The sequence below is a fragment of the Myotis daubentonii genome, chromosome 9, assembly GCF_963259705.1.
Source record: "Myotis daubentonii chromosome 9, mMyoDau2.1, whole genome shotgun sequence".
In the NCBI taxonomy this organism is placed as follows: Eukaryota; Metazoa; Chordata; class Mammalia; order Chiroptera; family Vespertilionidae; genus Myotis; species Myotis daubentonii.
Genome location: NC_081848.1, coordinates 30,844,705 through 30,870,658, shown reverse-complemented (window position 1 = coordinate 30,870,658; position 25,954 = coordinate 30,844,705). Strand labels below are relative to the sequence as shown.

Sequence of the window (25,954 nt, the reverse complement as noted above, 5' to 3'; positions counted from 1 at the left end):
GGGGGTTGGGGCACTGCACCCTGTCACACACAGAGCCGCAGAGCGATCAGGGGTTTGGGCAGCTCCCCCCTATCAGGCACAGAGCAGGGCTGATCAGGGGGTTGGGGCGTCTTCCCCTGTCCCGAACAGAGCAGGGTGGATAGGGAGGTTGTGGCCCCGCCCCCTGTCGCACACAGAGCTGCAGGGCGATCAGGGGGTTCAGGGGGTTTGGGCACTGCCCCCTGTCACACTGATGCTGGTGCCGGGAGGCCTCGCGGCTCCGCTGATCCCCGTGCACTGGGTGTGTGTGTGGGGGGGAGTGTCCCTCAGCCCAGCCTGCCCCCTCTCACATACTGGGAGCCCTCAGGCGTTGACCCCCATCACCCTCCAATCGCAGGATCGGCCCCTTGCCCAGGCCTGATGCCTCTGGCCTAGGTGTTCGGCTCGGGCAGCGGGGACCCGCAGCTGCAGTGGCCCCACGATCATGGGCTTAGCTTTAGGCCCAGGCAAGGGACCCCTAGCTCCTGGGACTGCCAGCTTCGACCGTGCCCAGCTCCCATCGCTGGCTCCACCCCTACTTCCTGCTATCACTGGCCAGGGCGGAAAAGGCACCTGATTCTCCGATCATGGCTGGGGGGCAGGGCAAAGGCGGCCCCAGGGCCGCCTTTGCCCTGCCCCCCAGCTCTTAGCTCCCCCCTGGGTTTCTGATCACTGTCAGTGGCAGGGGGCTTCTTCCTGCTTTCCCTTTGGCCTCCCTGCATTGTGCCTACATATGCAAATTAACCGCCATCTTGTTGGCAGTTAACTGCCATCTCAGTTGGCAGTTAATTTGCATATAGCCCTGATTAGCCAATGAAAAGGGTAGCTCGTACGCCAATTACCATTTTTCTCTTTTATTAGTGTTGATTCCTATGTGCTAATAAACACATTTTTAAGGTGAAAATATCCCAAGTTGAAGATGCAAGCCAAACATCATAACTTAGCCTCACCTACCTTAAACACTTACATTAGCCTACAGTTGGGCAATTATTTTGAGTTTCATCTCAAGAGCAAATTACCTTCGTCTTCTTCTCATCGGAAGCAGGAGACACAGGTGGGCATATTATAGACATGATGGGATGTGAAAACCCAAACAATATCAAAAAATGCTGGTGACACAGTACACTGTAGAGTATCAATTATTTACACTCTTGACCACCTGGCTAACTAGGAGCTGCAGCTCGTTTCACTGCCCAGTGTCACAAGAGAGTATCATACTGCCTATCACTAGCTTGATAAAAGATCAGAATTTGACATTCAAATTATGGTTTCTACTGAATGTGTATGGCTTTTTCACCATTTCAAAGTAAAAAGAAATGCTAAGCGAAGCCATCATAAGTCAGGGAACATCTGTAAGTATATTTGGCTTTTCCTAGGGCCCTTGTTCCAGTACCAATTTTATCTAGTCCTCACTGAAAGTATTTGGGCCAATGTTGGCTCTTCTACCATACTTGTTGCTGTCACTGTGTGTTAACTGCTTGTGTGCCATTTGAAAATGTATTTTCTTCTAGAAATAATAGATTTCCCCAAGATGAAGTTATGTGAGTGTAAGTCACTCCTAAATGTATCTCAGTCTGAGTGTACCAAAGAGCTTCTCATAGCCACTCATGGCAAATGTCAGGGATTTCATTTGTGAGTATATGATCTAGTGTGTTAGTCCTAGCCTTACATTTCTTTTGATTTCCCACTAAGATTTGCCATGGTTGAATTCCACCAACCCATTGCATTTTGTACCCTATCTAATTATGGGTGGTTAGTTAAGGCTTCTTTGACCCTCACCCCACCATGTGCTTCCATAGCATCTAAGCTTCCGTAGCTTCCATAGACTCATCACAATACTTTGCCCACTTGAAATCATTTAATTTGTTATTATACATGTAATACTTTGTTTAAGACCTGTCACTACTGCTAGACTCTAATCCCAGTGAGGATAAGGACTGTGTTTTTCTCATTCATAACTGCATCTCTAGGGTCAAGGGAAGTGTCAGAGGCAAAGTCAATGCCCAACAAATGTAGGGTGAATGATTGACTTCATTTTCATGTCCCTAGATAGTAAAAAGGGCTCATGGCGTTGACCATCTCAAGAGTAGTACACTGTTGTTCTGCGGATCACATCTGTAAACTCTGCAGTGATCTTTCCTAATGAATTTTCTAAAATCCAGTTATTTGGAAGACTAGGCATACACACAGGCTTCCACAAAGGAGAGTTTATAGGGTCTTCATGCCTAGAGACCACAATCTTGTCACCATTGGATTTTTGCCCACTTTACTCAAATTCTCTTTGCAAAAGAATGCTGCCCTGTCTTCTCATGTGTGTACAAGAGTACCCCTCAACTGCTGTAATTAGTTTCAAGGCTTTGGGGATTGTTTCTGGAATTTCTTCGAGCCTGCAAAAGACACAGAGCAAATTTATACTCCTCTGCCTTGGGAAAACCCATGAAGTGGAAAAAACAGCATTGTTGATGCTGCCTCCTGACCCACCCTGTAAGCCACCTCTCTTTTTGGGGGCTCTCTCTCTACTGGGTCATCTTCACTGTCACCCCTGGTGGTCATTCTGATCCTTGCCTCTCATATCTCTCCACATCCAATGTCCCATCCAAAGCTCTCTACTCCAGAGGCACCATCCTTCCTAAGCTGTCATGGTCACTAAGCACTAAGGCAGTGGTTATCAACCTTCTGGCCCTTTCAATACAGTTCCTCATGTTGTGACCCAACCATAGAATTATTTTTGTTGCTACTTCATAACTGTAATGTTGCTACTGTTCTGAATCGTAATGTAAATATCTGATATGCAGGATGGTCTTAGGTGACCTCTGTGAAAGGGTCGTTCGACTGCCAAAGGGGTCGTGACCCACAGGTTGAGAACCGCTGCTAGAGCCTGACAGACCTGCAGAGGTGGGCACCCTAGCATATTTGAAACCTGGAGCAGATAACTTTGTAACAGTTTTCTCCATATTAAAAAAAAAATGATTTGGCCCTGGCTGGTTTGGCTCGGTGGATAGAGCGTCGGCCTGCAGACTGAAGGGTCCCAGGTTCGATTCCAGTCAAGGGCATGTACCTTGGTTGCGGGCACATCCCCAGTGGGGGGGGTGTAGGAGGCAGCTGATGGATGTTTCTCACTCATCGATGTTTCTAACTCTCTATCTCTCTCCCTTCCTCTCTGTAAAAAAATCAATAAAATATTTTAAAAAATGATTTGCAATTAATAGCTTTAAATTAGTCTATTTTTTTATTCTTTATTCTTTAATCTACATTTGTCTACAATGGAAGTGAATCCAGAGAGCCCCTTAGTTTCCTAACAGCTCACAATCGTTTGAGCACACCGTGGGTGCTGTTGCTGTTTCCAGTCCCTTTGGGAGTTCATATTCCCTCGTTGAGACAATAGATTCTGAGTAAACAATGAAAGCACAGTCATTGGAAGACAAAGAAGCAGAACTTGAGTCACTTCAAGTCTGTCATCCTGTGTGATCATTCGGAATGTTTTTCTGTCTAATATTTAAACCATGGAAACAAAGTGGCTGGAGTGATCATTTGAAAAGTATACTCCTCTGACTGCGGTCCAGGGCAAGCTCCCTAGTTTACAGTGTGTGTCGGAGGCCACCGTGGCTTTCACTTATAGTATTTAAACTCAACAGTAACCACAGGACAATTGTTTAAAAATTCTTTGCCCAACAACAGATATTGACAGGAGGAATATTTTATCAATGACCATGTTTGGAATTCTGCATGCTTAAAAAAAAATAAAAAGCAGACCAACATTAATTCAGGTTTATTACAGTTTTTAAATTCTCTACCGAGCTTTTAGCCCCTCCTTTCTGGCACTCAGGGCATGTTACTCCCACTGCTGCTCTCTCTGGGTGCTCACTGCACACAGATGGGGTCAGATGCACACTCTGTCATTTACTGCGCCATCTTAAGCAAATTGTTTAAAAGCTCATTTCTGTCATTACTGTGTGCTTACAATGCGCTGAAATGAAGTTAAGGGCTTTGAATATACTGCCCCATTGAATTCTCACCACATCCCTAATAAGTATGTACTGTCATTATTTGGGACTGTCTGACTTCAAATCATAGGCATTCGATCTAATATCTTCAAGCATCACTTTTGTCATCTGTAAAAGGGAATAACATTGTCTCTTTCACACACACACACACACACACACACACACACACACACACACACACATCTCTATTATGTGATCCCTGTCCTCTCTCTGGCTTCATTTCCAAAATCTCTTCAGCTCCCACTTCAGGAACTGGTGAGACCACACTCCCTTACCCTTAACTCCTTATCTTTATTTGGTCCTCTCCTACTTACTCTTTAAGACTCAGCTCAGACACCATTCCCAAGAAGCATTTCTTGACCCCCTTCCCTTGCCTACACCCAAGCCTGGACTGAGCAGCCCCCTGAATTGTGCTTGCATGGAACCCTGCACCTACATGCCCGATAGAAATGTCTGTCTATGTGTCTGACTCTCCAGCCAACCTGCATGCTTCTGCAGAGATTGCATCTTCATCTTCATTCCCCACCAGCATCCAGCTGGAATATAAAGGAAGCTCAAGAAATGTTCAGAATGTTCTAGAAACACCATATCTCAGTTTCCCTGACCTGGTAGAATGCCTGAAACCTTACCATATGCTTGGCTTCCTCTACAATATGTTGCTCCCTGTTTCCTGGAAAATTATTACTTCTCACGACAGACAGAACTGTGAGAAAGTGCTTTGTATATTGATCGTCACCTGTATCTTTGTAACCTACAGAATTAGCTTTTTTGTAACACTGACCATTCAAATGTATTTAACCAATCCACAGATGATGTCATTTTCTTTTCTTTTTAAAAAATATGTTTTTATTGATTTTAGAGAGGAAGGGAGAGGGAGAGATAGAAACATCAATGATGAGAATCATTGATCGGCTGCCTCCTGCATGCCCCTCACTGGGGATTGAGCCTGCAGCCTGAGTGTGTATCCTGACTGGGAATCAAACCGTGATCTCCTGGTTCATATGTCGATGAAATGAGCCATGCCAGCCGGGCCATCTTCCATTTTAGTAAATAAAAAACCATGAGGACTGAGGGTTATATCTCTTCATAATCAACTGCCTACACTCAAGATTTTAGTACCAATCAATCAACAATCACTGAAGAAGTCAACTTGTATTAATAGATTCATTAGCTGGGGTGGGTGTGAAGATCATGGAGGTAGTGTGTATTGGTGAATGGTGGCAACGGATTTCCTCCTCTTAACTCATATAACCCCTATTGGAGGCAGCCTTTATCTAAGGAAGAACCATGGAGTTCCCCTGGGCAGAGTCCCCCAGTTTCCCTCTGTCTAGGTTTCATTAGTCTGAGTTTTCATTAGTCTGAGCATTGCTTGTGGACCTCAGTGATTAGAAGCAACTTGATTTAATATTTGTCTTTTTTTCTTTTAACCCAGCTGAGATCAATGTCAACATGCAAGGTGTTTTTATCTTGTTTGCCCAATTGTGATATAGCCAAACAAAGGCCTCCCAAGTGGCTTTCACTGCTCAAATTGTAGTCCAGGCCAAAATCAGTGCAGCAAGTGTCTGCAGGAGGCAGATCTGGCCTCCCAGGTTCCTCCTTGCACCTCTCCAGGGAACAGGATGTTCAGCTGGATAAAGGTCTTGGTGTGATCAGACTTTCTCCAGCCCCATTCTCCTCTCGGCATCTCAGAGCCATGTTTGTTTTGCTGTGTTTGCTAGGAGAGCTCTGTGTATCAAGCAAACTTTCTAGCCTGTGTATGCCTGGGGATGTATTTGCCCTGCTGTTTCATACTGAAGGACTATTTACATTCTAGTCTTCAGCATTTCTGGGGAATGGGAAATGACTACGAGCCCTGGGCCTCTGGGCTGCCAAAGCCAGTACTTCCTGTGGTCAGGACATGGAACAATTGTTATGGTTGAGAGCTAGCATGAGAGTATCTTAGAGCTCCAGGATTCAAAATATCCTCTTAATTTTGGAAGCCAGCAAGGAATCCTGAGTAATTGGCATAAAATGCTTTAAAAAATTAACAATGAATGGGCCACATCAGTTCCAAAGCAAAGAGTTCGTCAGTGTTTGTATTTCTTCTGCCACCATGCAAACTAGAATCCTGGCTATGCCGCTTACTTGCTGTGAATCCTGGGAAAGTTCCTAAACTTCTCAGTGCTTCAATTTTTCCACCTCAAATGGGGCTAATAATATCCACGTTTGGGGAGATTGTGACTACCAAATAAACCAATAGAGGTAAAGCATTTACCAGAGCACCCAGCATTTTTAATAAAGTAGTAATCATTGTTATTGGCTATTTCTTCTAATTTAAAATTCTCCCTTAACACCAAAGTTATTTTCCTCTTTCTTTCTGATATTCTTCTGCTGTAGCAGAATACAAAGCTTCTTTACTGTAGTATATTTAAACACTTGATCTATAATTTTGACTATGCAACAGCACTATTAGACAAAAATCTTCCTATAGCATATTGCTGGCAATCATCTTTACATTGCCATATCCAGTAAATGTAAACTCATACAATATGAAAGCTAACAGTTCTACCATTCTTCTTTCTTCTTTTTTTGTTTCAAGGGATTTCTGTTTTACCCAGAGGCCTGTTTAGATGCAGCAATATGGACTCTAGAGTTCATACTTCAGAGAGGAGTACGTGAAGTTATTTCACCTCTCCTCATGAGAAAGCAGGAACACAGGAAAGCATTGCCAACTAATATTGAGGCCCAGCCAGGTCAGAAGCTGTGGATTTGTCATAGCACCAGCCGGCATGGTCAAGGGATTCTCTCTAGCAGCACTTGCAGGGCTAGCTGGAAAACAGAGAAGGTGAAACAGGATTAGCTGAAGCTCAGGTTTTGTGAAGATGGGAACAGCAAAACCATAAGCCTACTGGAATACAGAGGGCATGGAAAGAGCATTATTACCGTAGAGATTTACTTTGGAGAACTAGGTCTGGTCTGGGCAAGAGTGAAGCCTTGAGGAGAAGTGGCAGGACTTGAGCTCCTGATGGGGCCTGAAATGTGAACATGGCATCTGTTGACAAAGGACTCCTGCCAGTCCACTGCCTGTGGGGGTGTTTTCCAAACAATGCCTGGGTGTTTGGTCAGTATCATGGGGTGGGTAACTTAGTGGGTCTTCACTATTGTACCACACACCTTGAGAAATGGTGGGGTCAGGCAGCATTCTCATTGAGGTGTCATGACACAGAAGTGGATTGTCCTTTGTGGACATCATCACAAGTAATTTATTAGAAATAATAGGTAAATGTTTGCAAGTTTTTCTTAAAAAATACATTGCAGTAGACTTAAGTTTCTACTTAGAATAACATCACTGTCACACAATAGTTGACTGATATGCTTTCTTGAGTCAAAAGAAAGAGGTCGGGTGATAGTTTGTATGCAAGGAATTGGGTGTAACCTTCGATGTATTGTGGGAGAGTGTCACACATTGAATTTCATTCATCATTGTTTGAATACATAGTTGGGTGACCTGAGGTGAGTCATTTGACCCATGCGATCAATATTTTGGATTGTTTATGTTGCTTCTCTGCCTGGCTCTCCCTCCCCAAACCCTGGGGTGTTTCGATCTCACTATCCTGGAATTACTCATTGTAGGTTATGCAGAAAAGTAAAGAAAGAAAGTTCCTCTCTCCAGTGTTTTGTCACACTCTGCCAATCCTGTGGATGACATGAAGGACATGAAAACAGTTTCTGCTGAGGACAGATAGAACAACAGCTCTAGGGCCAATCCCTCTCATACCCTGTCATTAGTCTGCATGGATCCATCTATCCACCCATCCATCCACCCACCCATCTTCAAGTTCATCCTCATGTCCACTCTAAATCACATCCTAGTCCTGTGATGGCGAACCTTTTGAGCTCGGCGTGTCAGCATTTTGAAAAATCCTAACTTAACTCTGGTGCCGTGTCACATATAGAAATTTTTTGATATTTGCAACCAGAGTAAAACAAAGACTTATATTTTTGATATTTATTTTATATATTTAAACGCCATTTAACAAAGAAAAATCAACCAAAAAAATGAGTTCGCGTGTCACCTCTGACACGCGTGTCATAGGTTCGCCATCACTATCCTAGTCACTAACCATCCAGACATAAAAACTTCCTGCTTTTCTATTTCTTTGTACTCCCCAAGCCCTTGTAAATCCTTTGTAACTCAAAATATCCTCAATATTCAACATTTGTATCAATCATCTTGCCATGTACTTTACATATATTATCTCTTGTAATTTTACAACACTTTGAGGAAAGTACTAGCCTTAATCTCAATGAACAGATGAGGAAACAGGCGTATAGATTTTAAGCAGTTTGCTCAACATCACCCTTTTGTGGTCAAATTCTCTGCTGAACACTCCTTGTAAGGCCAAGCCTGTTTCTTGAGCTCCTGTGCAGCCCCAGCTCCCATCAGTGCTTAGAATCTACAATGTCCTTGACGCATGCATAACACAGTGACCACACACATACAATGCCTCACAAAGTTCCTAGAAAAGGAAGGAAATCAAGTAGAAGTAAGATATTAAGTGAATTAGAAAATCACCATTTTCCTCAGACATTCTTTCCTTGCCAGTCATTATAGGGCTCCTCCTTCTTATAAAGATTAACCCTGGGGTGTTTTTTTTGGGTGAGAGAGAGAAACATTTTATATGTCATTTCTCCCTGTCTAAATTCAACAGAGCATTGGAACCCAAGTTGGCCATTTAAACTCCTGCAAGCACCAACAGTGCAGTCTGTCCTCAAGGCGATTCTATCTTTAATCCAGAGCTCAAGTCAATTAACATATAAACATATGTGGGAAGATGCCCTACACCCCAGAGCAAAGCATGTACTCTGCCCAGAAAGAGGACCCAGATTACGCAGGTGGCTCTGAGGCTTGCACAGGTTCACAGCCTTCACAGCCCATGGAAGGAATGATGATACTTGTTCTTCTGAGGAAAAGCAACAATCCCAGAAAAGAGACTAGCATCCTGAGGTCCGTGTACTACTTAACACACTCTTCTTGATCAATTGCAACCCAGGATCCTAAAAACTTTGGTGCCCAAGAGGGTTGAATAAAATTGATATCAAAGGATATGCCATGAAGATACCTGGGTGGGCTACCTCCTGTGAAACATGCTGGAAAACAAATCCCAGTGACTTCATGCCCCAGACATGCATGAAAAACCCAAATGTTTCCCTCTGGTCAAAGGTAGACTTATCAAACTAGTGAAAGGCAAGCTTCAGATGGCTCTGCACTTGCATGGGCCTCTTCCAAGGTCCCAAGAGCCCCTCTTCATCTACCAAGCTATATTATAAAAGGCCTGTGACCATAGCACTGTAATGACCAATGACCGGACTCAGCAGGAGGTGCATTGATGGGTCCCGTGGGGCTGATGGGCAGGACTCTGGGTTCCGCTGTGGTGGCAGGAGGGAGTCCAGGGTCCTGCAGCGCAGGGAGGTCTGGGTCTTATGCAATTTTGTGCGCTGGGCCTCTAGTTGTATCATAATCATCCAACCTCACAGAACTTGGGTCTGCCCAACCCTAGGCAGGATTTTTCTGCCTAGAAAAGCAAAGTTGGTTTTAGAGGATTATGGTGTAATCTAAATCAATGATTAGGAGTTAATGATTTAGTTTGAAGGTTATCCCCATCCCTCACCCACTTTGTTTTCACCCTCTGATACTTCTGACCTTCCTTTTAGGAAGCAGCTGACAGTATGCCAATGGTGGGGATGGAGCCTAAGCACAGGGCTCTTTCCCACACTGAGGGGTCAGCCAACAGATGGATTTCCTATAATTTTCTTAGTTAACAGGTTTTCCTGAGATCTCTTTGCCATCACCTAATACTCCAAAGTCATCCCAACATATTAGAAAAGGACAAGGAAGAATTCTCTTCATACTTTTCACTCTGCCCCAAATCCCTCCATTTACATAAAATTCCTCCCATTCATCCTTTAAGAACCAGCTCCTATGCTTTGGAGGGAAGAAAATACCTTTTGTTCACCTTTGTATCATCAGTACCTACCATTTTTATAAGCATTTAATAAAGTTTGACTGTAGATGTGAATGAAAAAAATGAATTAACCAATGAAATATGACATGAAATAGCAGGAGAGGAGAAGGAACTGGATGTGTAGAGGAGAAAAGAAGTAAAAAGCTAAGACATGTAAAAAAGATTTTCATCTAAAACAAAATCTAAACCTACTATTAAACAGATATGATTTTCCCTCTTTTGGTGTAGAGGAAAGTACATAGATTTCTCATGAATCTTGGTTAGAAAGGGTATTTTGAGCCCCTGAAGGAGGCAGCTACACTGTCCTTTATCTTGCCTGTGGCTTTTTATCTGCTCAGAGAGCTTCATGCAGTAAGAAAATTTTACAAATAGGGAAAAGTCAATATTGACCTAGAGACAGGCCTATATGTTTTCTTGTGCCTGAGATTCATCCAGTCACTTTTAACTAATACATAACTTGAAGGCTTTGAGAATTAGTTCAAATCAGTCCCTTAAATAGAGCTATAACTAGCTTAAGATAAACACCAACAAAATAGAACTGGATTACATTTCCCTTTGTAGCTCCTATTCTCCGGTGACACAGAAAATAGGATTATTATCTCCATTTTTATGCAGTGTGAATGTTCCATAAACTTGGTACACAGATATGATCACATCTCTTTTATTTTTACAATTAATACTGTAAATATCCACCTGCCTTATTTGCTAGAAATCCTACTTCCTCAACTGGCCATATATTCAGAGACTGATATACTACAAAAGGAGTGTGTCATTCTAACTTTCATGGAACTGGAAATCTAAACACTGGAAGAAAAAGCAAGAAACAAAGAAAACTTTTAAAAAAGTAATTAAAAACAGAAAAGGGGAACTGAAAAAAACAATTTAAATAGAATACACAAATATAAAAAATAAATTCTAGCCCTTACCGGTTTGGCTCAGTGGATGGAGCGTCGGCCTGCGGACTGAAAGGTCCCGGGTTCGATTCCGGTCAAGGGCATGTGCCTTGGTTGCGGGCACATCCCCAGTGGGAGGTGTGCAGGAGGCAGCTGATCGATGTTTCTCTCTCATCGATTCTGACTCTCTGTCCCTCTCCCTTCCTCTCTGTAAAAAATCAATAAAATATATTTAAAAAAATAAATAATTTCTATTTTTATATAGAATTTATGTAAACTGTATATAAATTCTGGCCGGTGTGGCTCAGGTGGTTGAGCATCATCCCAAGCACCTAGAGGTCACCAGTTCAACGCCCAGTTAGGGCAAGTCCTAGTTGCAGGTTTTGTTGCCAGTTGGTTGGGGTGTGGGCAGAGGCAGCTGGTCGGTGTTTCTTTTTCTCTCTCTCCCTCTCCCTTCCTGTCTCTCTAAAATCAATAAAAATATATTTTAAAAAATAAATTATAACATATTTGTAGTGATAATGCTATTGGATGATTGTACAAGTGGGATTCCTCTGTTGCTAGTGGGAATGGGAGTCTGGGGCTGCCACTGGAATGAGCACTTCTGGAGGCCCCCATGGGAGGATGAGATGTGGTAAAAGGCTCTATTTTTGTGGAGTTATATTCCTCCGGTTGTAAAGTCCCATGCCCTTTAACCCAGTCCTGAAAAGGGGGCAGCTGGGCCTTAAGTAGAGCTAAAAGTAGGGCCAGTGTCCAGAGTTTTCATTCCATGATGGAGTTGGGTCCAATGTAGCATTAGGCTAGATTTAGTCCATCAGTCCATTGTGTGGGTCCCACATGGCTGTGAGCCATGTGGGCAAATTTAGGGGAGTGTGCCCCCTGCAACGGGAGAACAGGCAAGCAGCAAGAGCCAAGAGAGACAGGGCTCCTTTGTTCAGGAGTTAAGTATCTCAGATTTCACTCCCTGGCAGTGGTCACCCCTATTCTGGCCACTGACTCCCTCCCAGGTGTGACTGACAGGTGACCATTTCCCCATATAACTTAGGTCTTACTGGGCATGCATCTATTGCCCAGTCTCTTCCCCAAGCGATCTGCAGGAAACAGATTTGGAGAATGTTAACTGTAGTTTCCTGGCAAAGTAGATAAATGGCATGCCAATGTTATCTAGTCTTCCCTTTACCTTGTCTGTTAATAATAACCAGGTTATTATAATGGTATCAATAATATATGTGATCTTACTAACTCTCACTATTAAAAGAAAATCCTAATGAAATTCTAGCAGCCTTTTTTTTAATAGAAATTGACAGCTGATCCTAATATTCAAATGGAACTGCAAGGATTCAGAAGAGGCAAAGCAATCTTGAAAAAACAAAGTTGAAGAACTCATACTTCCTCATTTCAGAACATACTATAAAACCATAGCAATCAAGACAACAAGATACTGGCATAAGGTAGACATATAGAGCAGGAGAATAGAATTAAGAGTCCAGAAATAAACCTTGATCAACTGATTTTGACAAAAGTGCCAAATTATTCAACAAGGAAAGAATAGTCTTCTCAACAAATGGTGCTGGCACAATTGGATATCCACAAGCAAATGAACTTGGGCTCATATCATATACATATTGAATTCAAGTGATTTAAAGTTTAAAATGTATGAACTCTTTAGAAGAAAAGATAGGCGTAAATCCTTTTGACCTTGAATTAACCTTCTCTAGTTCTTACACCAAAAGTATAAGCAACCAAAGAAAAAAATAGAAAACTTGGACTTTGTCAATTAAATGCTTACTGCTTCACGTGATACTATTAAAAAGTGAGAGGACAACCTACAGAATGGGAGAAAATATTTGCAAATCATGTATCTGATAAGGGACTACTAACCAGAATATATAAAGAACTATTACAACTCAACAAGAAAAAGACAAACTGTCCACATAGTAATGGGCCAAGGACTTACATTCCATTCCTACAAAGAAGATGTACACACATTACTTCCACATGCACCCTGTTCTCAAGAGATACCTACGCAGTCACACTTAATGCCAGAGGCCTGGGACACTTAGGCCCTGGTTGAGAAGCCTGAGTCCTACACACTGGAAGGAGAAGCACAGAGTTTTGGTGGGGATTTAGCCAGGTTGCCCTCAGTAGCAATTGTTAAGCATATAACACTTCCATTATTCAAGGCAGAAAGTATGTAATGCTTTAAGAATCCTTTCAATCTCAAGTTCATTCCAGTTGGGGGAGGCTGGCCTTTGGCCTCTCAGTGTTCAATGTGCAGTCCTTGAAACCCAGAATTCTTATCATCCGAGGCGCTTGGCAGGGTGGTGACACTGGGTTGCCTTTTATCCCATATGGGATATGTAAACTCAGAGCAAGAAAAATATGTGCATTATATATACCATTTGTACATAAGTCCTTCCCCCTCTTGGCATCTCTGAGGCAAATGAATGAGACTTTTTTCCTCTCTAAATACTCTTCATGCTTCATGAGCTGTAATGAAAAGGAATGACAACCTCTGAATCCATTTGATGTACGTACATGCAGATTGAATGTCTTGTCTTTAATTACACTTTTTGATTTGTGGTCACCCCTGTGATAATAGCATTTCCTTTTATTCTGAAAAGAAAAGCTTGGGGGTGGGAGGAAGAGGAGAGCAATGTACTAATAAAGGCTTCCAGCCAAGTTTGGTTACATTTGGTCTCCTTAGCTCTGTGCTGATGCCAGTAATAAAAGATTGACCCAAATACCCAAGCAGGCAAGCACACAGAAAGTTATTTTCAGAGGGGGTGATCTCAAACATGTTTGATTCTTGTCCCCCCAAAGTAATACATCTGATCCTCTGAAGTCAACAAATAGATAATATAGCTGCAAAGCCCTTTGCAGCCAGGCACATAGTTCTCATATCCCTTATCACAGTATGGCAGGATACATAGCTTCATTCATTCACTTAATATATATTAGTGATACCTACTATGTGCCAGGCACTGTCTTAGGCATGAGGGTTTTTATTTCCGTTATGAGGAATCTGAGATTCAGACATGTAAAGTGGTTTGCCCAAAGTCACAGCCAATGAGCTTAGAATCTACTTTTCTTAATTCCAGCTCCCTGAAAACAATAGTAGGCTAGAATAGTAATGGTTAATTATATACATGTGTGGGGCAAAGTAGTAGGAACTTTATATACTGTATCTCCTTTAATCTTATTATCAATCTTGTGAACAGCTATTGTTTCCCTCCTTTTACAGACGAAGAAACTAAGGTTCAGGGAAGTAAGGAGCTTTTGCCCAAAGTCATAAGAGCCATCAGTGGCAAACCTGACATCTATATCTAGGTCTGTCTGTGGGGACCCTCCATTGCCTGCACTGCCTGTACTACTCTTCCTCCCTGTTCCTTGGCTGTGTTCACCAGACCCTGTTGCTGTGGCCACAGTTGATTGGGTAAGGATGGCCACCTGACACCAGGGCAGCTATCCCAACTAAAGCCAGTGCTCTGTGTGCCATGTCACCCCCAGACATGCTTCTAGGGTATCAATTGCTGCCACAGACCTCACCTGTTCAAGCTGGGTCACTGACCTCGGCCTGGTTCTATGAGGCTCTAAAATCACTTGATGGCTGCCCCATCCCTGCCCCAGAGTCACTCCATTCTTCCTGGCTCTTTCCTGCCAGCTTGCGTTTCTAAAAGTGAGTCTTTGGGGCAATTCTCCCTGGCCAGGACCAGAAACATAATTTTCAAGTCCCAATTAAAATGTAGGGCCTGTATCTTGTTAAAAAAAATGCTGAAGAATTTTCATTCATTATTAGTAGAGCATTCAACCAACCAGGAAGCCCTTCTGAGTGTGGGACCCTGTGCCAGTGCACAGCTCACGCGCCTATGAAGTCAGCCCAGGCCTGGCAGTTTTTATTGCAATTTTTGAAATGACCTAGATTTTTATCACAGATTCTTCCTCTGTTTTTGCATCCCATCTCCCTGCTCTACCCTAGAATGGGCCTGCCTTCACCATGCCCCATTGACCCTTCCCTGCATTTGTAGCTCTGTTCCTCATTTTCCAAGTAACCCACCTCAGTAACCCACCTCCTCCCCCAGACCAGTCACACCCTGACATTCTCATGGACACAGCTCACCCATTCAGCTTTCCAGGCAATGACTTGGCAATGTGTACAGACAGGGGACTGATAGGGAGAGAGAAGAGGCTGTGTATGCTTGGCTCCATATTTGTTTATAACAATTTCTGGCATCTAGAGTAAATTTTGCTTCCTATTAAATATATCCCTGGATTCTGTAGCTGGCTCTCGCTTGGCCTGAGCTTTTTGGAGGGTGGGGTGGGGGTGGTGGGGATTTTGGGAATGTTGCCAAAGAGCAACACAGAGCTTCATATTTACGTTTTCAAAGCCAGCAGTGTCATCCCAGACAACTTCCTTCCTTCTTTGGAACAATTTTCAGAAAAACAGATCACAGCATTATTCCATACAGTAAACGGCACCCTACACCCCTTTAACATTATGGACAACAAGGCAGAGCATGTAAGGCAGATCCAAATGGAAAACGTTGGCTCCAGGGCATCCTGTTGTGAAATCTTCAAGCGTTGGGTTACTGACAAGGGGAAAATTAAGAAACATCAAAAAGGGAAAGAATAAAGATTCCAAATGGAGAAAGACGAAAGAGGGAGAAGTTCACAAGGCAGCAGGCCACAGTGTGCTGTGTATGCCCAAGACTCAGTTCTCTTAAATGCTAGCAACATTGGTCGATAACAGCAACTATGTGCCATGTGCAAGGCATGGGTTGATTAGATTTTTATATTTATCTTGGCTTCTCAACAACCTTGTCAGTAGGTATTATTTCCCTCATTTTACAGATAAGGAAACTAAGGTCCTAAGATGTAAGGAGTCTTGCCCACAGTCACAAGTTCTATAAGCAGCAAAGCTGGAATATGTAGCTTGATATTCTGGGTGTTGACAAACCTCCATAGTCTATACTGCTCCCACTCCCTGCTGATAGTCTGTGGCCTGGAGACCCTGCTCTGTGGCCACAGCAATTGGATAAGGCCTGGACATCTGATACAAAGACAGCTAATCCTTGGGATGGCCAGCAGCCTATGTTATGTGACCAAGCTCAAAAATGTGACCTGGGCCCATTTGACTTGTCTCTTATGATTTTAGAAGCTGGAAAAACCACAGCCATTTCCCTCTGGAAGCTGAGCTAAAGGTTAAGAAGGACTCAATACAGGGGCAACCATTTTGGACCACGTGCAAACTACAGTGAGGACTGCGGGCAGCAGAGAGGGGAAGACAGCAAATACACAGAGGGAAGCAGGGATGTCAGAGAGAGTGAGTATAAAATCAGAGAGAAACATCAAGAGACAGAGAGTGAGAAAGAGATCAGGGGGATCAGGAGCAGGAACACAAAACCAAAGAGAATGGAGCCTGGAGTTGTTGCTGGATCTTGAATCTTGAATGTCATGTTCTTTTTTTAAAAATTTATTTCAGAAAAGAAGGGAGAGGGAGAGATAGAAACATCAATACTGAGAGAGAATCATTGATCAGCTGCCCCCTGCATGCTCCCTACTGGGGATCCAGCCTGCAATCCAGCATGTGGCCTGATCTGGAATTGAAATGTGACCTCCTAGTTCATAGGTCAACACTCAACCATTGAGTCACACCAGCAGGATGAATGCCATGTTCTTGAGTCTTAATGTCATAGAAATGAGCCCTGAACTCAGTATAAGATCAAGTCGATAGAGCTTATTGAAAGAGCTTATACACTGGGGAGTCGACCAGAAAAGAGAAGTTGAGCTCCTGAAGGGCTCTGTGGATGGCTTATGTAGGGGCCTTGGGGAGGGTGCAGGGCTTGGGAATGGGGATGAGGTCAGTTTTCTTGTGATGGTCATCTGGTGTTTTCCTAGTCACAGATGTTTTTCATGGTCAGTGGACCTCTCAAATGCTTGCACAAATATTCTAGTTACCATTTAATTGACAAAACAACTATTTTGCAGAACATGGTGTCAAGAAAGGATGTTAGCATCATACATTCTTTCTTTTAAGGATGTGACTAGATTAATTTCAATTATGAAATTTTATTGAAAGCAAGGAGTCTGGCTTTTAAAATGGAGTTCTTTCAGCCAAGATGGAGTTAGTGTTACCCCTATACTATCTCAGAGCTAGCCCCTTTGGGTCCTGACAGAGTCCTGATTTTAGGCCCAAGGAGTCCTGGCTGCATATGGCCCACCTATCCTTGGGCCCCTGTGAGGTCTTTGAATCCCACAACAATCCTTTCCTTCTGAGCTTGAGTGAATGGGCCCATTGCAGCCAAAAAAGTTCTGACTTCAATAGCCTGATGCCAAAGCCAGTCTTACTACACCTGACTACATGCCCCTCCCCCTCATCTCAACATGGATGGCAACATCATGTGTTCAAGGACAGCTGAGCAGCCAAAGTTCCTTGACTCTGTTGCTTTGGTTAACCTCCCACTACCACCATCCTTGAGTCAAGATTGGGTCCTGTCCAGGCTGGCGTTACTCAGTGGTTAGAGCGTTGGTCCACCCATTGAAGTGTCTTGGGTTTGATTCCCAGTCAAGGGCATGTACTTGGGTTGCAGGTTCAATCTCAGGCCCCAACTGGGGTGCATGAGGGAGGCAATCAATCAATGTATCTCTTTCACATTGATGTTTCTCTATCCCTCTTTCTCTCTTTCTCTCTCCCTCTCCCGCCTTCTGTTCTACTCTCTTTAAAAATCAATGGAAAAAGTACCCTCGGGTGAAGATTAACCAACCAAACAAACAAACAAAAAAAGATTGGGTCCCTGCCTTCAGTCCATTTCCTACCAGCCACCTTTTCCTCCAGGGCCTATTCCAGACCTCCTGCCACCATGGTTGTGGCAGTTATCTCCTCAGGTCACTGATCTGGAGCTCAAGGGATACCAAGGAACAGGAAGTCAGCCCTGAACATTGTCTCTTCTCTCATTCCTGTACATCTTCTCTACCCCCAATACTCAGATGTGGGTTTTTTCAAGTCTAGGGACTAATCTGGACATACAGTTAAAAAAAAAAATGGAGGCAGTATAGTCAAGAGACTAAGACGTGAACAAAAGATCCTGGCTTTTGTCTAACTTTTCTTTCTGCTTGTGTCATCTTGGGCAAGTTGGTTGACATTTCTGAGTCTTGGATCTCTTATCTATATAATGACAGGGAGGGCGGATGATGTGAGCTGAGGCTCTTTCCATTTCTGACTTTCTAAGCTCCAGATGTAAATGTCATTCCCTTTGGTTGGCATTTAGAGAAGGGGACCATGTATTCTTTCTGGAATTTGTGGTTTATCATCACACCTGTTCCAGCTGCAAGTATCAACAAGAAGCACCTATAGCAATGATGACCAGATTGTGGAAATTAGGAGGGAAGAGATGGAAACATACTAACCGAAGTTTCAAGAAAAAGGAAGGGGGATCTCACGTCTAAGATAAAACACCACACCAGGAACTTGTGGGCAACTCTGTGAACGGCAGAGGTACAAGGGCATGCGCACTGCTGAATTAGCAAATTTCTAACTCATCTATCACAGTAGGCTGGGCTTGCAGGCTTTATTTAGGTAAAACTCCCCATTGAGCTTCAACTCCCGGGGCCCAGTCTGACTCAGAGTTTCAGAATCTTGGCATGCAGAGCGATGAGTCATGGTGATGAAATTTCAAGAGAAAAAAACATTCTTAAAATTAGCTTTGAGACAGCAACTGGTTTTGCTTTTGCTCTGCAAGTGCCTTTTCCAGGTTATTTTAGTTGGTGTCCGCTGGTAAGGGGACCTGGAACAGTTGGGTGAATTCTACCTCTCGTTTGCCTGCCCTCAGCCCCTCAGACTCCCATCACTTCAGGGCCTCTCTGTGCTTGTTCCTTTCCAAGAAGCAAGCAAAGGACTGGGGCACTGACCTCAGGCCTGGTCTGACCTTCGTTCTTCCGCCTGTGATCTTGTTGTGGTTCCAAGTAGGGATGGGGTTCTCAGCAGAGCCCAAGGCGAGGGCTGGACTGGCTTGGGCTCACCACCCCTGTGCTAGAAGTTCCACGACAGAACAAAGATGAAGTGTGAGGGTCTCTTCTTATCCAACCTCACAATCCCTCTGCCTCTGCACAGGCCCACTTTGTGCCTTTTGACCAAGTCTTCTCCCAGGGCAGGAAATCAAAGCTGACACTAAATTTGCAGTCAGAACATTTCCACAAAGAATGAGATGTGGATGAACAATTTCTCCACTGTTCCCTGTACAACAGAGGGTTCTGTTGAAATTGGGCAGGCGTGGCTCAGCTCCCGTTTTTTATTTAGCCTGATGAGAGCTTGTTCTCTTCCATGTCTCCTTCCCTTCTTAGGGATGTGCTGTTTCATGGGTATAACTGGGATTCCCCTGAACAAACCCAAGTGGGCAAGGAGCTACTCAGGTCTTCAGGGAGCATGATTGGAGCTACAAGTAGAATCTATGGGCAGAGCCCAGCTGGTGGAATTTGAGATCCAAAAAGTTATAAATACAGGATGGGACAAAAAGTAGGTTTACAGTTGTTCATATGGAAAATAACGTAATAGTTAATAAGTAATAATACAAGAATAAATTCTGTGCTTCATGTACTCACAGCCTTAAACCTACTTTTGCCCCACCCTGCAAATGTCTTCCTTTTGCCAAGTTCTTTTTATCAACATGCATACATTCATTTAACAAGAATTGACTGCATACCAACCACATGCCATCACTGTGCTGGTTTCAGAGAATATTACCATGAATAAGATACAGTTCCTGCCCATAAGGAAATCATCTTTTAATGTGAGGAATACTGGTAAGCAATCAGTTGTAATACAAGGTGGCATACTATCATAGAGGCTGACACAAAATTTTGAGATGCAGAAAGAAGGAATGGAAAAGTCGGTATGTGGTCAGGCTCCAAGAGAAAAGTAAAGATGTTTATTAGTAAAGATGTTTGAAAATAAACAAATGAAAAACAGGCAACACCTTTTCTGATTTATGTAACTAGCATGTTGAGTAAGTATGACTCATGGCATAATAGAAATGTGACTTTATTGTTGACTTCTCCTATCCTGATTTCTCTCTCTCTCTCTCTCTCTCTCTCTCTCTCTCTCTCTCTCTCTCTCTCTCTTCTTGCTGTTTCAGGTCAAAGCCATGGCTGGAAGGAGGAGACAGCTTTGGCCTGAGCCTGGCCTTTGGCCAAAGAAAGCACCCTTTGGTGGACCAAGGCAAGACACTTCTCATGGGGTCAAATCCTGGGATTTTCCAAGGTCCCCTTCTGGGACCTGCAGTTCCCTTGACACTCATAGACATGACTCCATTTCTGCTGTGACTTGAGGCATGGGGGGAGGAGGCAGCACATCTTGTCTTCCTGCCAAAATCCCTTCACTCCTCCTGCAGGCACTTTCAGACAAAGTCTTTGATGACCCAACCACATGATGGTCCTCTTTCTGGTATGGCTCACATGTTGTGCACAGGAAACAATTGCATCCCTTCCTTAAAAACTCTGGGAGCGCAATCCAAATCCACCCAGCACTCTCTCCTGGTTCCAGCACCTAGATAGCACATCACTCTCTCAGGCATGGCTAGGACACCAGGTCTCTGTGTCTACCTCCAATGGGGACCATCTTTCGATGTTCTCCTGCAGCACCTCTAGCCTCCCCTGAAGACAGAGAGAAGTAGCAGCTCTCTCCAAGGGAACCTCTTCTCTGTCTTCTCCCTGATGTGCTCTCTCTGACCTTTTTCCCTATTCTTGGTCTGGATGAAGGCCAAGACCAAAGGCACATGAACCTTTTCCCTTGAAAACCTACATCTTGGGGTGTGCTGTCATACTCATTTTTAAATCTTATATATTTTTTAAGCATCCAAAATCTTTTTAATGACAAAGTAGGATGCGGGGTTAGTTCTTGCAGCTGTGGCTGGCACGTTAGCCTCTCTGCACTCAAACCTCTGGCCTTTGGAGCATAGGCAGGGTTTGGTGTGGCTGTGAGTGGTTCCCGGGGCCTTACTGAAGTGCCTTTCACCGCTTGGCCCTTTGGAGGGCCAGAGAGTAGGATGGTGCCACAGCCCTGTGGGAGTCCAGGGCCATCTGGCTGAAGGTGAGGATCTTGCTCCCGGTACAGCTGCTCACATGAAGTGCACACACCTTCAGTTGGGCACCTCCTGCATACACGTCATCAGGTATAGACCCTACAACCACAGCAGTTTTGCCCTCCCGGCCAGGCAGCTTCATCTTCCAGATCATCCAGGCAGCTGCTTGGTGCAAGTCATGAACAGCCTCTTCAGCATCACTTGGTTGATGGTGGAGTTGGTACGTCTGACAAGAAACCCGTACAACTTGACCAGCAGCCTTAGGTAGATGTCCTGGCTCTTGGAGTTCTTGTGCCTCACCTTTCTCGTCCTTGTTGTGGTGGAAGTCCATGAGCATGATGACTCCTCCTGCTCCAGGTCAGAAAGTTCATTTTTGAATCTTGATGTTTATCATATTGGGATCTCAGGTGACCTGAGTGGCAAGAGAAATCTCATTCCAAGATCTCGTTATGTCGTAACAGCCTGTTCTGGGAATGGCATCTTCCAGGAAGCTCAACTGAGCTATGTCCTGCTTGAAAAAAGAGGCAGGAGACCGCTTGAGGACCCATTATTCCCAAGATCTAGTGTATGGTCCTCACCAGCTAAACTTTTGAGCCCAGCACATCACTAACCTTATGCCACCTCCATAGAAATCTGTTGCTGGGATCTGAACAGTCAAATTCCAAGCCTTGTGTAAGACATGAAAACTGAGTCACACAGTGGTGACTCACCAGTGAGAGGCCACACAATGAGTCAGGCCTGGGACAAGCTTTTTAAAGATGAATTCTCTAGACTGCTTCTAGAGAACCACCCTTACAGGGGAGAAGGCGCCAGGGCAAATGGGTGGGAATGCAGGTCAAGACGCCACACTCAGCATCTGAGAACGATGATGTATGTTGGCCTTTTGCACAGCTCATCTATTACAAAAAACTTTGGGTTTTTTGCAATTGATGCTAATGTTGTTTTGTAATTCCCAACCCAACTTACTGATAATAAATTGACTCACCCTGGTCATTTCATTATCCTCTAGCAACGGCTTGCACTTCAGTGTTTATGAAATCCTGGATGCAGGACTGTCAGGGGAGGTGGCGTGATATAGAGCAATGGCTAAGAACACAGGCTTGCTTATTACACAAACCTGGGTTTGAAACCTGACATCACATTTGATGGCATCTTGGACAAGTCACTTGCTTCGTTTTTTCCATCATTAAAACAGAAATAATGGTGCGCTTGAAGAGTTGCATGGAGGAGTAAATGAGATGCCATTTATAAATGGCCCAGTATGTAGTACATGCTCTGTGATTGGAATAACATTATAATATTATTTATTGAGAATTTGTGTTTCCATTGATGACTGCTTTCCCTGACAATTTTGTTATTTGATTACAAATCACTTGGGGACAGAAAAAAAAAATTTGTGCCAATATACAAAAAAAAAAAAAAATCAAACACCAGAAAAACTCTAAACCACTCACAGCACACACACTCCTCCAGAGAAGGCCCATAATTGGTCCATTTTATATCAGCAGGTCCTGGCAAAAAGTGTTTGGAGAGCAGTTACAAATAAATAAAAGGTCGAATAATGTGTATGTTCACACTAAACATTGTTGATTTGTGTCATGCATATTTGGACGTGTTCATTCATCAGGGAAGAATCTGTGTGTACAGCTCTGCACCAGACATCGTCTGAGACACAACTTGGCTGTCCACACACAAAACAACAGAAAAGCAAGCACACCCTCCGGTGCAGAGGGATCCAAGGCCATAAAGTGACCAGTGAGGTTAGGATGGTCCTGAAAAAATGTTTCTGCAGCAGAACCAGGAAGTGGGACTTGAGAGAATTAGTGGAATCTACCAATAGGCAGGATGGTGGGGAGGGGGAATGGGGGGGGGGAGGAGGAATCAGGAAATGGGAGAAGCCTGGAGGCCACACATACCAGACAATGGAGGGAGGGCAGTGAGGCCACTGGCCTGCCTGCCTGACTGGGTCGGGAGGAGTTTGTGAGAGCTGAGGGGGGAAAGCGAAGAACTCGGAGAGAGACCATTTTCACCATTGGAGACTGTTTTGCTGCATTGCTGAGGCCCTGGGGTCAGCTTTCCCCTTCCTGGGAGAGGAGCAAGCTTGCTTGGCCCCTTGCTGAGCCTGAGAGAGACAAGACAGGGGTGGGATAGATGGGGCTATTGATCAAGGTTTTATGACCTTGGCCCAACTACTTCCCTGCTCTGAGCCTGAATCCCCTCGCCCATGAAATAAGGGAGTGGACCTGAGCTGATGTTCTCACAGGTTAGTGTGTAGATAAGTCGCTGAGAGAATGTGTCTAAAATGGAGATTCCCACTACTAGATATGTTTTCCTAGATTGGAGTGCATTTCATATGCACCCCCAGATGATTCTAGGAAATGCAGGCCTAGAGGAAAATGTCACAACTTTCTTTGAATGTGAGGATGCCCTTTTTTACATCAAAAAATGTTGTAAACTTTCACTATACAAATGTAAATGGGTTTTTATGTTGGTTGTTTGAGAAAATAGTAACAACTGAAAATTATAAATTCAGTAACATTTTGGGGTGCATTTATAGTTTGTTCATTTCAACAAGGGCATGAATGTTTGGAAATAGTATTATATGGGATGGGGATGTACTATTTATTCAGAATCTAGACAATGTTTGGATTCAAGTATTATAATCTACAGACACTCAGGTATATAGCTCACAAATTGAAAGCCACTGGCCTAAGTTATCTGTAAATCCCCTTCTCAAACTAATAATCTACAATTCTAATCCAAGGCCTTATGGCTAATTGGCTAACTACTGGTTCTTTTTGCCTGTCCAAAAGAAACCTAATAAGGAATCTTGGTTGAGCAAGAACCACGGCTTCAAGTAATCCTGGCAAAGAGAAAAAAAAGGAAGTAACTTTGTTCCTTTTCCCCATACATCCATTTTTATCCACTGATTTGCAAGAGGGCTGAGGAGTTCAATTAGAGATGAAAAAAAAGGGGGACTTGAATCTTATTTTCCTGTGAGGTTTAAATACAATACATAGAACCATCAGATAAGAACCAGTTTTGCCAAGAGGAATTATGGATTCTCCGGAACTGAATCATCCATCACAGAAGAGGGGCTCTGCAGGCGCCAGAGCCAGCACAGCCAGGGCTGGAGGGAAGCCACGCCTCCAGATTTACTCTGTGACCTGACCCTTAGAACTTGGCTGCCCCTCCCCTCCCAGGATGCACAGCTGGAAGAGGAATCTTTTAAACAGGTCTTTTACTTAACACATTACCTCTGAGTGGCTGGAGCTGTGGAGCCCTGGCTGAGAGTGATGCATAGAAGCTTTCTCTTTCTCTCTTCATGAGGGTGGGGCGGCACCTGGCCTCGGGCAGCAGCTGCAGTGTTTGGCAAGAAACCAGCACCAGCACTGATTCTTGGAAACATGTGAGCATTCTGGGCTCCTCAGAAATATTTCGGAGGGGTTTATGTCAAAGACTGGTCTTCGTACGTTCAAGCGCTAGAAACTTGAGTAGCACACATAAATGTGATGCCTTGGTGATGTCAGGGATATTCAGATCATCTCTCTATATAAAGGGCTAATATGCTAAATGTCCCTCCACCGTCCGACTGGTCGCTATTACATGCACTGACCACTGGGGCACAGGCTCAACACAGGAGGTGCTGTGAGGCACAGAGAAATGTCACCACGGACCTGGTGCCCACAAAGCAACACTCGGCTTCTCCCAAGTGGGACACAGGCCCTGCCACCACTCCGGAGCAACAGCCCACCAAATCACAGCCAATGCTGAGACCCCATGGCACAAAATGTGGTCCACAGCTCAGGCCGGCCTGGAAACGGTCACTGTGGGCATCTGGTAATGGTGTCACATAGCAACGCCCAGCTTCCTCTCCCTAGCGACTAGGCTCCTTACAGTTTCTTCAGCTCAAGAACATGACTTGCTTTATAGCCAGGTGGGAACATTTTACACTTTAACCAAATGTCTCTGAAGGGTTTTCCTGTGCCTTATCTCATTTGATCCTCACAGATGTCCTGGAGTAGGTAGATAGGAGACTTGGTGGAACCCTATTTTCTTTTCATTAACCAGAAAACAGAGACTTAGTTTAGAAACTTGACCTGACTGAAAAGAAGTAAGAAATGGTGGACCTTAAAAATGACTTCAGATTTTCTCACTGCACAGAATATAGTCAAACACTGCTGCAGTTAAATATTTTACCCTTTGTTCTCCCTGCATGATCTACAATCATAATCTGCTTTGTGTTGGTATTTACTGCTGTGTTGCTGACAATTACCTGAAAGAGAAGTTGGGGTGCTTCACTGGGCTGGAAATAGTTTAGCTACTGTAAGTCAGAAAACAGGTCTAATTAAGCAAGTTTATCTATATATATAAAGCTCTTGCTAGCACCAATGGCATGCATGTGTGTTGTTGTTGTTGTTTTAATTTTGTTTTATTGCTTAAAGTATTACAAAGAGTGTTACATATGTCTCCTTCGCCCCTCCCCTGACCTTTCCCCAGCCTCCCCTACCCCCCAGTGTCTTGTGTTCATTGGTTATGCTTATATGCATGCATACAAGTCCTTCGGTTGATTTCTTACCACCACCCCCAACTCTCCCTGGCCTTCCCACTGTAGTTTGGCAGTCTGTTCGATACTGCTCTGCCTCTGTATCTATTTTTGTTCATCAGTTTATAATGGTCTTTATTATCCATAAATGAGTGAGATCATGTGGTATTTTTCTTTCTCTGACTGGCTTATTTCACTTAGCGTAATGCTCTTCAGTTCCATCCATGCTGTTGCAAATGGTAAGAATTCCTTCTTTTTTACCGCAGCGTAGTATTCCATTGCGTAGATGTACCACAGTTTTCTAATCCATTCATCTGCTGATGGGCACTTAGGCTGTTTCCAAATCTTAGCTATGGTGAATTGTGCTGCTATGAACATAGGGGTGCATATATCCTTTCTGATTGGTGTTTCT

General features: G+C 43.8%; 1 pseudogene; it reads right to left on the bottom strand.

The window, feature by feature from the left end:
- Window positions 1-20,762: 20,762 nt before the first annotated feature.
- On the bottom strand, window positions 20,763-21,333 carry LOC132241776 (large ribosomal subunit protein eL18-like; annotated as a pseudogene).
- Between the last annotated feature and the right edge of the window lie 4,621 nt (window positions 21,334-25,954).